This window comes from Coenobita brevimanus, chromosome 40 (genome assembly GCF_032717465.1).
Source record: "Coenobita brevimanus isolate Jiangsu-jjx chromosome 40, ASM3271746v2, whole genome shotgun sequence".
NCBI classification, from domain to species: Eukaryota; Metazoa; Arthropoda; class Malacostraca; order Decapoda; family Coenobitidae; genus Coenobita; species Coenobita brevimanus.
Window position 1 is genome coordinate 4838065 of NC_136993.1, and position 13381 is coordinate 4851445.

Here is a 13381-nt window from a genome sequence, read left to right on the forward strand (position 1 = left end):
GCACTTTTCCACTTACTGCCAGGCGGACTAATGATCAAGGTGGTAAATAAAATAGTTCCATTACAACCAGCAGAGGCCACCATATTAAGCAACTCGGGAATATGAGTAGGGTAAGGTGGAGTAAGATGACACCCCTAAGGGAAAAGGTTCATATTATCTAAACTATCAGTGTCATCGATGTGTTATGGGTATGTTTAGAAGCCTTACTGTCATGGTTATCTATGCTGCATGTTATGTACACATGCCTTTTTTTTATGGATAAAATATCATTAAAAATATATATATATATATATATATATATATATATATATATATATATATATATATATATATATATATATATATATATATATATAAAAGAGCTCTTTTATCCCATGGGTAGGGCAAAAGGCCCTTGCAAGAGGCCTTTTACCCTGCCATACAAATTCTATGTTTTAAATCAAGGAAAGGTTTTAAAAGAAAGTCCATCCATCCATCATCCAATCCTACATTGCCCCATGAGGAGCATAGAAGCCCGGGGCTAGGCAGTTGGTTGCGACATTTAAGATGAGAGTGACCAGCCTCACTCATCCCTGAGTGGCATACATGAGCAATCAACCCCAACCACCTCTTGGATATAAACCTTCACCGGCTCAATCCGATTGGAGTGCAATAATTACCCACTAAACCACCAGGCGCCAAAATTTGGTCATATGGTTACCACCCAGTGTAGTAAATGGTTTCCCGGTGTTCAGGAAACCATTTGGCTTGTCACTCAGTGTAGAGTCACCCACAGGCAGAAGGAAAGAAAGACAGAAGAGGGAGTGTAAAGTCACCCGTAGGCAGAAGGACAAGGAAAGAATGAAGGAAAGAAAGACAGAAGAGGATGGAAGGAAAGAAGAATGGAGGAGAGGAAAGGGCAGACACTCAACAGCAGCACTATATCGAGTGTGTGGATGGTGAGCGCCCCCACCCACCACTATAAAAGAAAGTCACATAAACAAAACTAAATTCTATTGGCTTTTTTAACAATAACATGGCTCAGTTTCAGCCGAAACTGAAAACTGTGCAACTGAAAAACTTACATACTAGTTGAACTGCATTGAGATTATTCTCAAGACAATCATATGTACAAAGAGGGCTTTCCTTGCCCAACTTAATGAAAATGTATTCCGCTTTAGCCGGGTTCAAAGCTTTCTACAAACAGGAACATAAAAACCATTTGAACTTCAATAAATCATAATATAAGACATCAATGTACTTGGTTACTTTTAGGCAGCTTTTATATAACTTTGTATCATAGGTGTATTTTCACTGTAAGAAGCTAAGATGATTGTAGTCAAAGTAAGGAAATAAAGCTAGTGTGCCAACAATCAAATGTAGGCCTACTTAATCATCATCAGATTCACAGTTCTGATATACGTACCAATCATATCCAGGTGTGCATTCTTCATGTGCCCATTTTCTACAGGAGATGCACTGTACCCATGTCTCAGAAGGTCTGCTCTCAGAAAATGGTGCTTCACACACTAGACAAGGCAATTCCTCTTCATCGGATGAATCCCGAGGGGCTAGTTTCTGCTTATTCTCTGCTGCTTCCTTTTTTTGGTGCACTAGATACAGACTTTTGTTTTGGAATTAGATGCTTTTTTGTAGGGCGATGGTGTCAGTACCTCAGCCTTTTGTACTTTTCTTTTCCTACTTCCTCAGCCTTTTGTACTTTTCTTTTCCTACTTCCTCAGCCTTTTGTAATTTTCTTTTCCTACTTCGCTTCTGAGTTGGCTTGGGAGGGCTGCTAACTTGTGTAAGTATAACTTTTGCTTCACTCTTCTGATTTTCCAGGTTGTGGACTCTTGGACTGAAGAACTGAGGTTTCATCTGGTGCTGAGATTGCATTAATACTGACATTTAAACGAACATTATCATGAGCTGTTACTACTCTATTCTCATTGGAGCCAGGACTGTTTTGAGTGATTGTTGCTTCGAGTTTCCTTCTTGATAGTTGTGGGTTTCTCTTCATAAAAGCTCTCCATCAGTCTTTTCTTGCCATGAAAGTAATTTTACAGTATCCGTGAGAAATTTTCATTGTCTCATCAAAATCAAAGGCAAGGCTACATACATCAATAGTTGTAGGGCCAAACAGGGCTTTTCACATTTCTTGAATATTGTTAACTAACAAGGACTCAACTGTTTCATCAAACTCCAGTCTGAAACGGCCAACTTTTACAGCTCCTGGAGTTTTTACTTTTCCATCTCAATGTCGTTGTAGTATCTTGCAAGGAATATCGAAGGTTGTTGATACTGCTTTCAGTGGATCACCAGCCTGAAATGCTTGAAGAGCATCTCTCAAAGCAGTTTCCCCGTAGGAAGCACGTTTAGTTCTCCTTTTGTATACATGTGGCATCTTGCATAAGAAATAACAGATTAGAAAAGTGCGAATTAGTAAGTTTATCAAAGAGGAGTAAAATGCCCACCAGTGGGCTATTTGCCCCTCGACACGGGGGGGGGGGGGTCTTTTTCCCTTGACGCCATTTTTATGTAAACAAACCCCAACTCCCCCACCATATTGGGCTGATGGCTAACTTCTTGTGTACTGTGGTCTTGAATCCTCATGACAGTTATCCAAACTACAAAGATGTTTTCTCACACATGTGTAATATACAAGAGATCACTGAAATAGTCGAATACTTACATGAACTGTGGCAAAATCTGAAAAACGTGAGTAGGATGCCGAAATCTGTATCCACTAGTGTCAGTGTATCTCGACAGATGGCACCGATACTCTGATCATCTGACTGAGACTCGTCGTTTGCAAATGGACTCAGAACATGCGGGTAGGCCTCTTACTCTTGGGGGCATCTTACCCCACTCTACTCTACCATTACTTAGGAACGAGACTGTAAATGCATACTATGTTTCAAGCCAACTGGCCAAGAAAAAAGGAGTGAACCCGTGAACACAAGCGTTGGCAATAACAACACACACACACACACACACACACACACACACACACACACACACACACACACACACACACACACACACACACACACACACACACACACACACACACACACACACACACACACAAATCAGGATATTTAATAATTTCATCGCACTGAACTATTTAGTCGTATCTCCCTTTTTGTCATTAATATTATTTATCTGTATTATCATCACAACCATCGTCACCATCCCTGCCGTAATTCACACTTGAGAGATGATATGAAGTTGGGTCCAAAACGAGGGAAAAATTTAGCTGAAATATGAATTACCAAACAAGCCAGCCTATCGAACGAAAGTAATTTCACTGAGTTACTCAACCTTCACAAGATTTTTTTTTTTCGGAGGCATAAAATGTTAAGCAGTAAGAGAGCTGCGAGTAGATCTCCCTTCATTACGAGGGGGAGGGGTCACTCCTAAGATGAATAGAATTGCCTGATGTTAGAAATGACGAATAAAAAATATGCAGTTTTTCAGTAGGCATTAATTGAGAAGGATTATAATCCTTTCACTGCAAGAGCATCACATGCCGAATAAATATGTCTGTCGTAAACAGAATGAAATAAAGTGTGATTCATTACTCTGAACCCGTATAATACTCTTAATATTTTTGTTATTAATTAACCAGTTATAAGTTAATTCGGTACTTAATTTCTTCATTTTATTATAACTTCTCCAAGCTTTGACAACTGTCTCCTTTTGGGTTTAAGCATAACTGAACACAGTGTTTCCACTGCCACTACTGGAATAGCCTGATTTCCCTATTAAGGTTTTCATTTAGCAGCTCAGGTGGGCAAGGGTTAATACAACTTTTTCCCTTAATGTGGCCACTCAGGCAGGAAAAAATATCTGTAGTTAAATAAGGAAAAACAAGACTACCCCTCATCTGTGAGCTAGGTAGACTGTAATAATACTAAAACTTGACTATTATATATCCATCCTGGATAACTCCTAATGTGGTTGCGTGACATGTGAACTCAAGTTGTGGCTCTAAACAACTTTTATTAATAACGTCTCCTTGTACAGTCAGTACTTTCCGAGATTTGACTTTTCGACGCGGAGAGGTACACACAGATACATTACGTACAGAAATAATGACCATCGATGTCGTCTACCTGGCTCAAAGTTATTACTTATCTATTAAGACAAACCAACTGGGTCATTGCAGCTGGCCAAGTGATGTCCACTCCGCGTCACATTGGAGGAAGAACAGCATCTCATGTCCGGCTTATGTTTCTTTATCCAAACGTCAGGGTGTTTTCCAAATGCTGTATACCACTGACACTGACTGAACTTTGTAAGGACGGAGTCAGTTTAAAAACAATGAGTATGTTGGATTGTTTTGGGGCCTCATAACTGTTAATGACTCTGTTTAATGAACCTCATTTAAAATAATGGTGTTTTACTGGTTCTAATGGAGTTTTGTTCTTTTCTAAGAAGCTTTTTTTTTTTTTTTATAAATATAATAAAATTGCATACCAGCGGGAAAAATATAAGAAGAAAAACAACATCGCACTTTAGCCAAGGAGTGGTTTTAAGAGTATACCGCAATGTCACCCTACAGATAATCAAGATGGACGTGGGAGCATCGCAACTGGACAAGCCAGTGGTAGAGTACCGGTGTAGGATCTTGTGGATGTGGCTGGGTGGTGTGGGGGCGCGGGACATTGCACTCAGAACTGGAGTCAGCCTTTCCACAGTGTACCGATGGATTCGACGATGGGAGAGACGTACCAGTCATTTGTGCTCCTGTAGAAGTAATCCTGTTATCTTTCCACCGACCTACCCCTTTCCTACTAGGCCACTCAGTTTCCACATAAACAGTGAGGGGTTTACTTTCTACGGATCCCAGTTTCCAGACGTTCTTAGGCATCGAGTACTCGCACCCGATCTGGAGTCATACCATCAACCATACGACTCCCCTTCTGTCAATAGCTATAAAGAGTAGTTTATCCAGCATGAACCAGTATACAATATGCTCAAAAAGACTCTGTCTTCGCTCTGCCTGGTAAATTTTCGTGTGTTGTGGGGACAGCCCAGTCAGTGAAATCAGTATCTACCTTGCAACACATATTCATTTCTTACTCCCATTACCACAGGCATGCCCACACCAGCTTTTCAACATTTATTCAATTCCTACTCCCACTGCCACAAAGATGCTCACACTAAATGGCTGAGCTGTTCCCGAAACACACAAGTTACTGCCACGTAAGGTTCTACTGGAGAGCTATTTACGAACTGCCCTGTATATTATCAGCTAAAATATGTGTAACTTTCCTAACATGATTTAAAGGAATATTTTGCTCTCACTGTTCACCATTTACTGCTACATCTGTTGTCTGGAAAGAAAATTTTTGTCATTCGTGCCTCCTGAAGAAATAGTCCAGCTTTACTTTAATCAATGTACCTCGCATAAGCTGTATTCTGCAACATTTTTAGAATAACAGTGAGCCCTTTAACTTCGTGGTCACCGCTTCCTGTTTTTTATAAAGCCTGTGATATGATTAACCTTACCGATTCATACCAATCAGCCGTAAAATTTGCTTTGAGAAAGAGATGTTTATTGAAGCTTAACCACTTCCATCGAACAATTTTATAGTTTATTTCTGTCTTCAGTATTCTTAGTTTTAGGAGAGACTTTCAAACAGGATAACTGAGATTTAGCTTTCACTGACCGCATTACTGCAAGAGGTCTGCCCAAGTTGAAGGAGATTGTCTTGAGGTAGTAGTAGTAATTTAAAAATGTCATTATTGTGCAATGGTTAATTTACCTAGAAAGAATTATTTACTTTCCACTATCCTTCTTCTTACCGCTGGATATAATCTGAGGAGGGAGTGTCCTGCCGTCCGTGCGTCTGTAAAATGAATCCAACCATATTCACACTTGTCTTGTCCTATCACACTAGATCACAATCTCTCTATTTTAATAGGGGTTTGTATTGCGTCTGTAGTCCTGTTTCATAATGCTATAAGTCAGAGGATATACATGACTTCTCTTATCCAACATCAGTTTTAAATAATATTCAGTTATTGCCTTTAAGAATTTTTTGTTTTAGTTCCGAATTTTTCATTAGCAGGCACAATAAGATGTCGACATTTTTGTTTTTATACTTGCTCCTCCTAGACTTCATATAACTACGGACATATTTTTAAAATTTGACTTCATTCGTAGGCATCAATAATCTGTTCACTATCTGGGGACAGTCTCGTCCTTAAAAGTAATATGAAGCAACTAAGAACATTCCATGACTCTACGTCCTCGTTCTGAAGGAGTTAATGAATAATGTCCTCTTTTCTTACTAATGATGTCACGGCTTTACTTAAGATAACTTTGACCCCTTCAGCCTGATGACATTTATTTTTCAAATATTTTATTGATTTTTTTTTTGTCCTAATGTGAAGGGATGAAACACAGACATATGTGCCCCTTCACTACGAGGAGACTATGAGTACCCTAATAAAATAATCCATGGATGACAAGAACAATAGTGAAGAATGCGTCATCACACTGAAAGGGGCTGTAATGAAGGAACATACTCTGTATACTGTACTGTGTAAAATAAAATATAGCAACTCGTAGCTTTTTCAGTATTGCAACCTCTGCACCCTCCTGTAATTTAGCTGTATTATATATTCATAGGGAATTTCAGCACAAAACATCATATTTTAGGTCGACTCTATAGAACTGGATTTAAAGCTCGCACCTCTCACTGCCTAGCGGTGAGGGAAAAGTGTGATAAAACAGCAATGTGATCTGATGCACACCAAGAAGTATTTTGAAATTCTGTGTGTTCACGGCACGTCCAATTCTGAATCTGGAGTGTTAGAGTTTGATAATCAACTTGGCGACGCAAACAATGCTATTTTATTTGGAGAAATAAGATATTAAGAGGAATCTCTGCGATTTCCATGAGATGATCAGACCATGGCAGTATCCACTGAAAATTGTGATGACTAAATACTAGGCTTCAAAGTCATTTTTTTTTTTTTAACAACGCTGTACTGAAAAAACTGAACTGCTTTTCAGAGATGTTGGCGTTACCTGAGTTAAGCGACGGATAATATGATTGTACTCCTCAAGACTTATACATACTGACAAGGATATAAAAACTGATTCGAGATAATGTAAAAGAAAAAAAAATGCATAAAACCAGATATGCGTGTGACAGGATAATGGAAGAATTATGAGATGGAAATAAAAATGGAATTTACCTGGGGAAAGTAAGGATACAACACATGTTAGGACAGAGATATATAAAACAAAATAAATAACTGCAGTAAATAAATAAACAAGTGGTGTCAGGCACAACAAACCTCGCCCGACAGCAGTTATTTTATTTTCAACCATTTTCATCTTATAGCCATCTGAAAAACCGTGATCTTGCATTTGATCATTCCAGGTCACTCAAGGTCAAAGTTCATGGTGCCAAATGAAAGCCCAAATGAGACATCCTATATCTTGATAATAGTAAATATATCTTCAACCAGTTTCGAGTTATATCCCCCTGAATATCCGTGACCTTAAGTCTGACCTTTCAAAGTCACTTAAGGTCAAAGATCATGGTACTAATTAAAAGCCGGTGTGGGACGTCTATATGCTGAAAATAGTAAATATCTATCTGCAAACAGTTTCGAGTTATAGCCCCCTGAAGATCCATGACCTTGAGTTTGACCTTTTAAAGTCACTCAAAGTCAAAGGTATTGATGCCAAATAAAAGCTCTTATGGAAGTTACTGTATGTTGATAATAGTCAGTACCTCTGTCTTCAACCGGTGTTAAGTTATAGTCCTCTGAAAATCCGTGATCTTGATTTTGACCTTTCAGGGTCACTCGATTACATTCAAAATTTAATCACTTTCTTTTGGGACCAGCGCCCACATATCCTGAAAGTTTCATGTAATTTCAACCAGCCGTTTCTCCGTATTGTTGTTAACAAAGAAACAAAGAAATTCGACCAAAAACAATACCTCGCCGGACTCTGTCCGGTCGAGATAATAAAAGTGTGTCAACAACAAAAGGAATAAACATATGCCCTATTCAGCCCAATAGTGTAGTTGTCTGCACTCCTGTCTTCTACAGGTGAGTGTATTTAACCTAGGCAAGCTCTCTGAATGAATGGATTATAAACAAAATCTAATAAACTCATCCGGTAAAAATCTAAGCAGTGTAGTCAGATGGATGAAAGAGAAAAGCGAAATTGGCGTCCACAATCTAACGGTTAAAGCGAAACAAAACTGAGGAAAGGAGGAAAAGTATTACAAAAAATATTTATATAAGCGGATTCATACAATTCTCATTGACTCTGAGGATACTGTAACTCCATTTATTCATAACTAATTTTCAGGGACATCACACCATAACCTACCACTCAGTGAACCAGCAGATATTTTGCACATCTTACATGAGGTTCTTGGAAATAATTGGTTTAAATATAACCTCGTGTATTCTATCGACCAAGAGAGCTTTTACCTATTCTGCATCATGACTGAAATCTGTGGCTTCAAAACGTCCTGTGAGTGAATGGATCAAACACCTTGTACCGTATTATATTAGGGATTTAACTATGTCCATATTGAAGACAGGTAAAAAGCGTTCGAGAACATAAGGTGTAATATACGAAGTAAATTGCCAAAGAAGAAGTGGTATGAAGTCTCGTAGGTAAACGAAAAAATATAAGAATAATAAAAATGTTCTCATAATGATTGGAAAGCTCAGTTTTGTTGAACATTAGACCCTCGCTTCGGTTATTTGTTTCAAGAGACGCCTATCCTGGATCAATACACTTGTTCCAACACACTCCTCCCAACGTTCCAACATTCCTGCCTCTGAAACTCTTCTTTTTGTTTTTGGATTTCAGTTTAGAAATCGTTAGTCATGTCAAAACGATGCCCTCTAATCAAGAGTTTCAGTCCAAGAAACAGTTACATGATGTTACATGTGAGTAAGGTGGATGTGGGACAAATGAATAGTATTATGCGGAGAAACTTATGTGCACAATTCCCTCCTTCTCAAAAAATGTGGACAGCACAACCTCCGTTTGCTGCAGTGACTGATGACTTTTGGAGGTGTTTCCACGATTCTGGCTGATTCCAGTGGGAGCTCTCTCTTTCCGATTCTGTTATATTCCTAAATTAAAGTTTCATCTTCTGTTATGGCAAAGGATAAATACATTGGATCCTCTGCACATCGACAAATCAGGCTGGAGGGGTAAATGATACAATGTTCCCTATTCTGTGATAATGCACGCAACAAAGGTCGATGGTGGCATAAAAAATAGAAGGTGAGTTGATCATATAACCTTAATATTGCACTCGCCGTGGTTCATTAGCAATTGGTATCGTATTGTCCGGAGAAAATAATGTAGCAACTAGGAGAGTGGTTGATGTCATATAGTGGCCAAACCATTATCTTAACATTTTATCACACCTCGTACAGCTACAGTAATAACTGGCATGATCCCATCTCAACTTCCTACTCTAGTAACTCTTTCACCACAATGACACCCTCATCAGTAGCATTTAGTAGTAGTAAAAAAAAAAATTCATTTCCTGGAAAAAGATTATGCCTGGTAGTATAAGGTGTGGGGCCGTACACATAATTTATTTATAAATTAATGTGGCATATAAAAAATACATTCCCAAATAGTGTGAGTTTATTTATAAATTAATTCGCGCTATTATTAAGCTACTTGTATAATCTCAAATAATATTCTCTTCCCAGCTGTGTGTGTGATGTTTTGTCATCTTAATGATGTTTTTATCAAATATATTTACGTGTACTTTCAAACCAGAATCTGTCCCGAGCTGTGTAATGCGTTAGTTCCCCTGGTGAATCATGCAACACACACCTGCCTTGCTGCTGTGGGCTGTCCTGGTGGTGGCTGTAGGAGGTGCCTGTACCGCCATGCGTTTGCCACGTTCAGGTTAGATCAAACATCCTCATTCTATTGATATACCCTTTTTTTTTTAGACAAATATCCTCACCGTTATAGCCAAAAAGATTCTAAACTAAACCCCTTTAATATGATGTCGTCTAATTCATTACTATTTTTATTAAATATACTAAAAACAGTAATGATTTTTTTTTTTAATAATTTCCCCATCTTAGGAAACATCCCCTGCACATCGAGCCTTGGTTTAAAAATTATTTCCGTCTTTTATTTAAGCATTCCTTTATAAACATGCACAATTTAAACAATCCCTTTAACACAAAATCGTGTTTATTTTTACTTTTCTGTTCGTATCAGACTTCTTGTTTCGGACTGAAAACATCCGAATTGCTCTGTCTGTCTGTCTGTCTGTCTGTCTGTCTCTCTCTCTCTCTCTCTCTCTCTCTCTCTCTCTCTCTCTCTCATCTTTTCAAAAAGAAACATTCTTAATACAATGTTTCTTTTTCATATTATGGTGTGTGTGTGTGTGTGTGTGTGTGTGTGTGTGTGTGTGTGTGTAGATTAACTGAAAAAATTCTAATCCTGTGATAGAAATTAATGAATCTACAACATATTTTTTTTACCGTACTTACTGTGACTTCAGCAGCACCGATGCAGTTAATGGCAATATACAGATTAGGCAGAGGAGTTTTCAAAAGTCGCACGAATCACATTTTTACAAGTAACTTTCATCACATTAACGTCTGTTACATTTCGAATACGTAATCATTCGCAAGGAACAGCCTGCTATCGTCTTTTGATTTAACAACAAAGCTTTGTGAAGTAATCTTAGATATATGCTGGATCACATCATTCTTAGTTTGATAACGATCATCTTGCATTACAGGAAAAAATGAGCTGCTTACAGATGTGGGGACAATCCTTAAAACAGTGATGGACACACAGACATCAAACTGTTATCCATTACTTCTTACTGATGGTACCGTTTCTTATGCAACCATCAAAAAGGTAAAGCTAAGAAATATTATTGGTTCTCCTTAATTATAAATTCTTATCTAGCAAGTAGGCGGTGGCTCAATCGGTAGAGAGTTGGCCTGCAGTCCTGACGGACCCGGGTTCAAATCCCGCTGAGGCAGGGAACAGTTTAAGGATTTGAATTTCATAAAATCAGACTTTACTGATCTACCAGAAGACCCGCCAACATGTCGTAAAAATACCCCCGCTAATACCAATACACCAGTCCTGTATGAGACGGCCCTAGCACGTATTCGGTATGGACGGTGGGTGTTAGCGCCGAAGTGGTGACATGTAGAGGTGTGCGTACGTAGGAGGACTACTGGGCCTTGAAAGCAGGCTGTGAAGCCTATGCCCAGAGTCGGTCACATAAAAAAAAAAAAAAAAAAAAAAAAGTGGTGCTGATTAAATTCAGATTAAACATGAAACACAAACCTTTAGTCACTTGAATCTGATGATGCCTTTTAAAGTAAATTTTCCTGTATTCATTCCATATTATAAATCTGGGCATAAAGTTTTGATATGAAAGAGATAATGAAAGCCGGTTTGACCTCTCCAGTTTGAAGAATTTCTCCGGAGTTAAATAAAATCCATCTGGAGTCAAGAGATATGTAAGGAGAACATCACAGTGAAATGGTTAATTGGTAATAAAGAATGTGATTTTAAGTACAACACCTCATTGGTAAAGTTAGTTGATTGTGTCACACTGTACAAATGGAAATACTTAAATTTTGGACAACGAGAAGTGTTTCACTGTTGAGCAAAATCGTCTGTGATGCCAAAAGAAATATACCTAAGTTGTCAGTAGATGCAACTTATTAATGTTTGTTTTCATACACACTTCTTTTAGCATTATGTATAGTACCCCTGTGCATGCACTTAAGAAGGCCATCTAAGGAGTAGGATCAAAAATTCATGCTTTAGTTTCTGGCATAGATATAGTTTTGGGGAGGCGTGATATTTAGAGAGGTAGTTACCTTACACTGGCCTTACTTTGGTGATGAAATTCAGAGTAGTATGAAAAGCACTTTGATATATATAACGCTGTTTTTGTAACTGGTAGACGTAAGTGTTATATATCAACGTTTTGTACGAAATGATGGCCGTCACTCAAAAAACATTTTAATTAGAAATATATCGCCAAAATCTGGTAGTAACACTTCTTACATCTGCCAGTTTATCTTTAAATACTTTTTTTGTGTAAATTATCCATCCTTTATTTTTCAGTCAGAAGTACAAGTGGTCCGGGAAGAAGCCACTTATTCCCGACATATAAGGCAAGAGTGACCAGTCGTTGTTCCCTAATTACTGGGACCACCAAACGTCCAGTTAATTATTTAGTAGCCACCCATTGTGGTAAATGGTACCCTGAGTTACAAGAAGCCTTCTAGTTTCTTACTCAGTGTACAGTCACGAGAAGGTGTCAAGGTATCAGTATACTATGACAGTTGATGGTGAGTGCCCCACACACCATAAGATTTTTATTTGTACCGATCAGAAGAGAAACCTCCCTTTCCTTGGGGGAAGCAGCCTAGGTATATAGATAGATAGAAGAGAAACAGTATCCATGCGTTTTCACCGAAAATTATATCAGCATCATCATCAGCATATCATTATCATCCCTGCCTCCTTTCTCACCCAATAATGGGGCACAGTAGGGTTCATATAACAAGAAAACATGACAGAGGGAGACGTAATTAACGACATGCCCAATCAATCAGGGACCAAAGTTCTCATTCACTTATAATCCTCCGTAGCCGACTCCACCTCATACGCACAACCACAGTGACACAAGTTTCAATTAAATATGCACTTAATTGTGACAAAATGTGTTTCATAAATTATGTTGTTCTTTAATACTGTTTTACAATATGGAGCTAAGGAGCTGAGACATATAAGTTACAAACTTCAATTAGCAAACAAGAATATTTCATATTTCGTTCTTCTTTATATATAAAATCCCTTATAGATGATTCCAATTTGTCTTTCCATACATGAAAACTTACATAACTAAACACAAATAATGCTAGAAACACTCATGACGAGGATTGTAAAGACTGTTATTCAAAAACATGAAATTCCAGTTATCTTTATAACCACGACAGACTTTATTTTTTATTTTTTTTTATTTTTTTTTTTTTATGTGTTCGACTCTGGGCAAAGGCTTCAGGGCCTATATCTTGGGGGCAGTAGCCTATCCCAAGGCCCAGTAATCCTCCTACACCTCCACATGTCACCACTTCGGCGCTAACACCCACCGTCCATATTGAATACATGCTAGGGCTGTCTCATACAGGACTGGTGTATTGGTATTAGCGGGGGTATTTTTACGACATGTCGGCGGGTCATCTGGTAGATCAGGAAAGTCTGCTTTTAATGAATATTTACATCTTTCCGCTTACACAGCAATGATTTACCGGTACATCTTCTTTCCGCTTACATAGCAATGCAGCTGGGGGCCTACATATGAATTATGTTGTTCCGCTTTGTATTCTG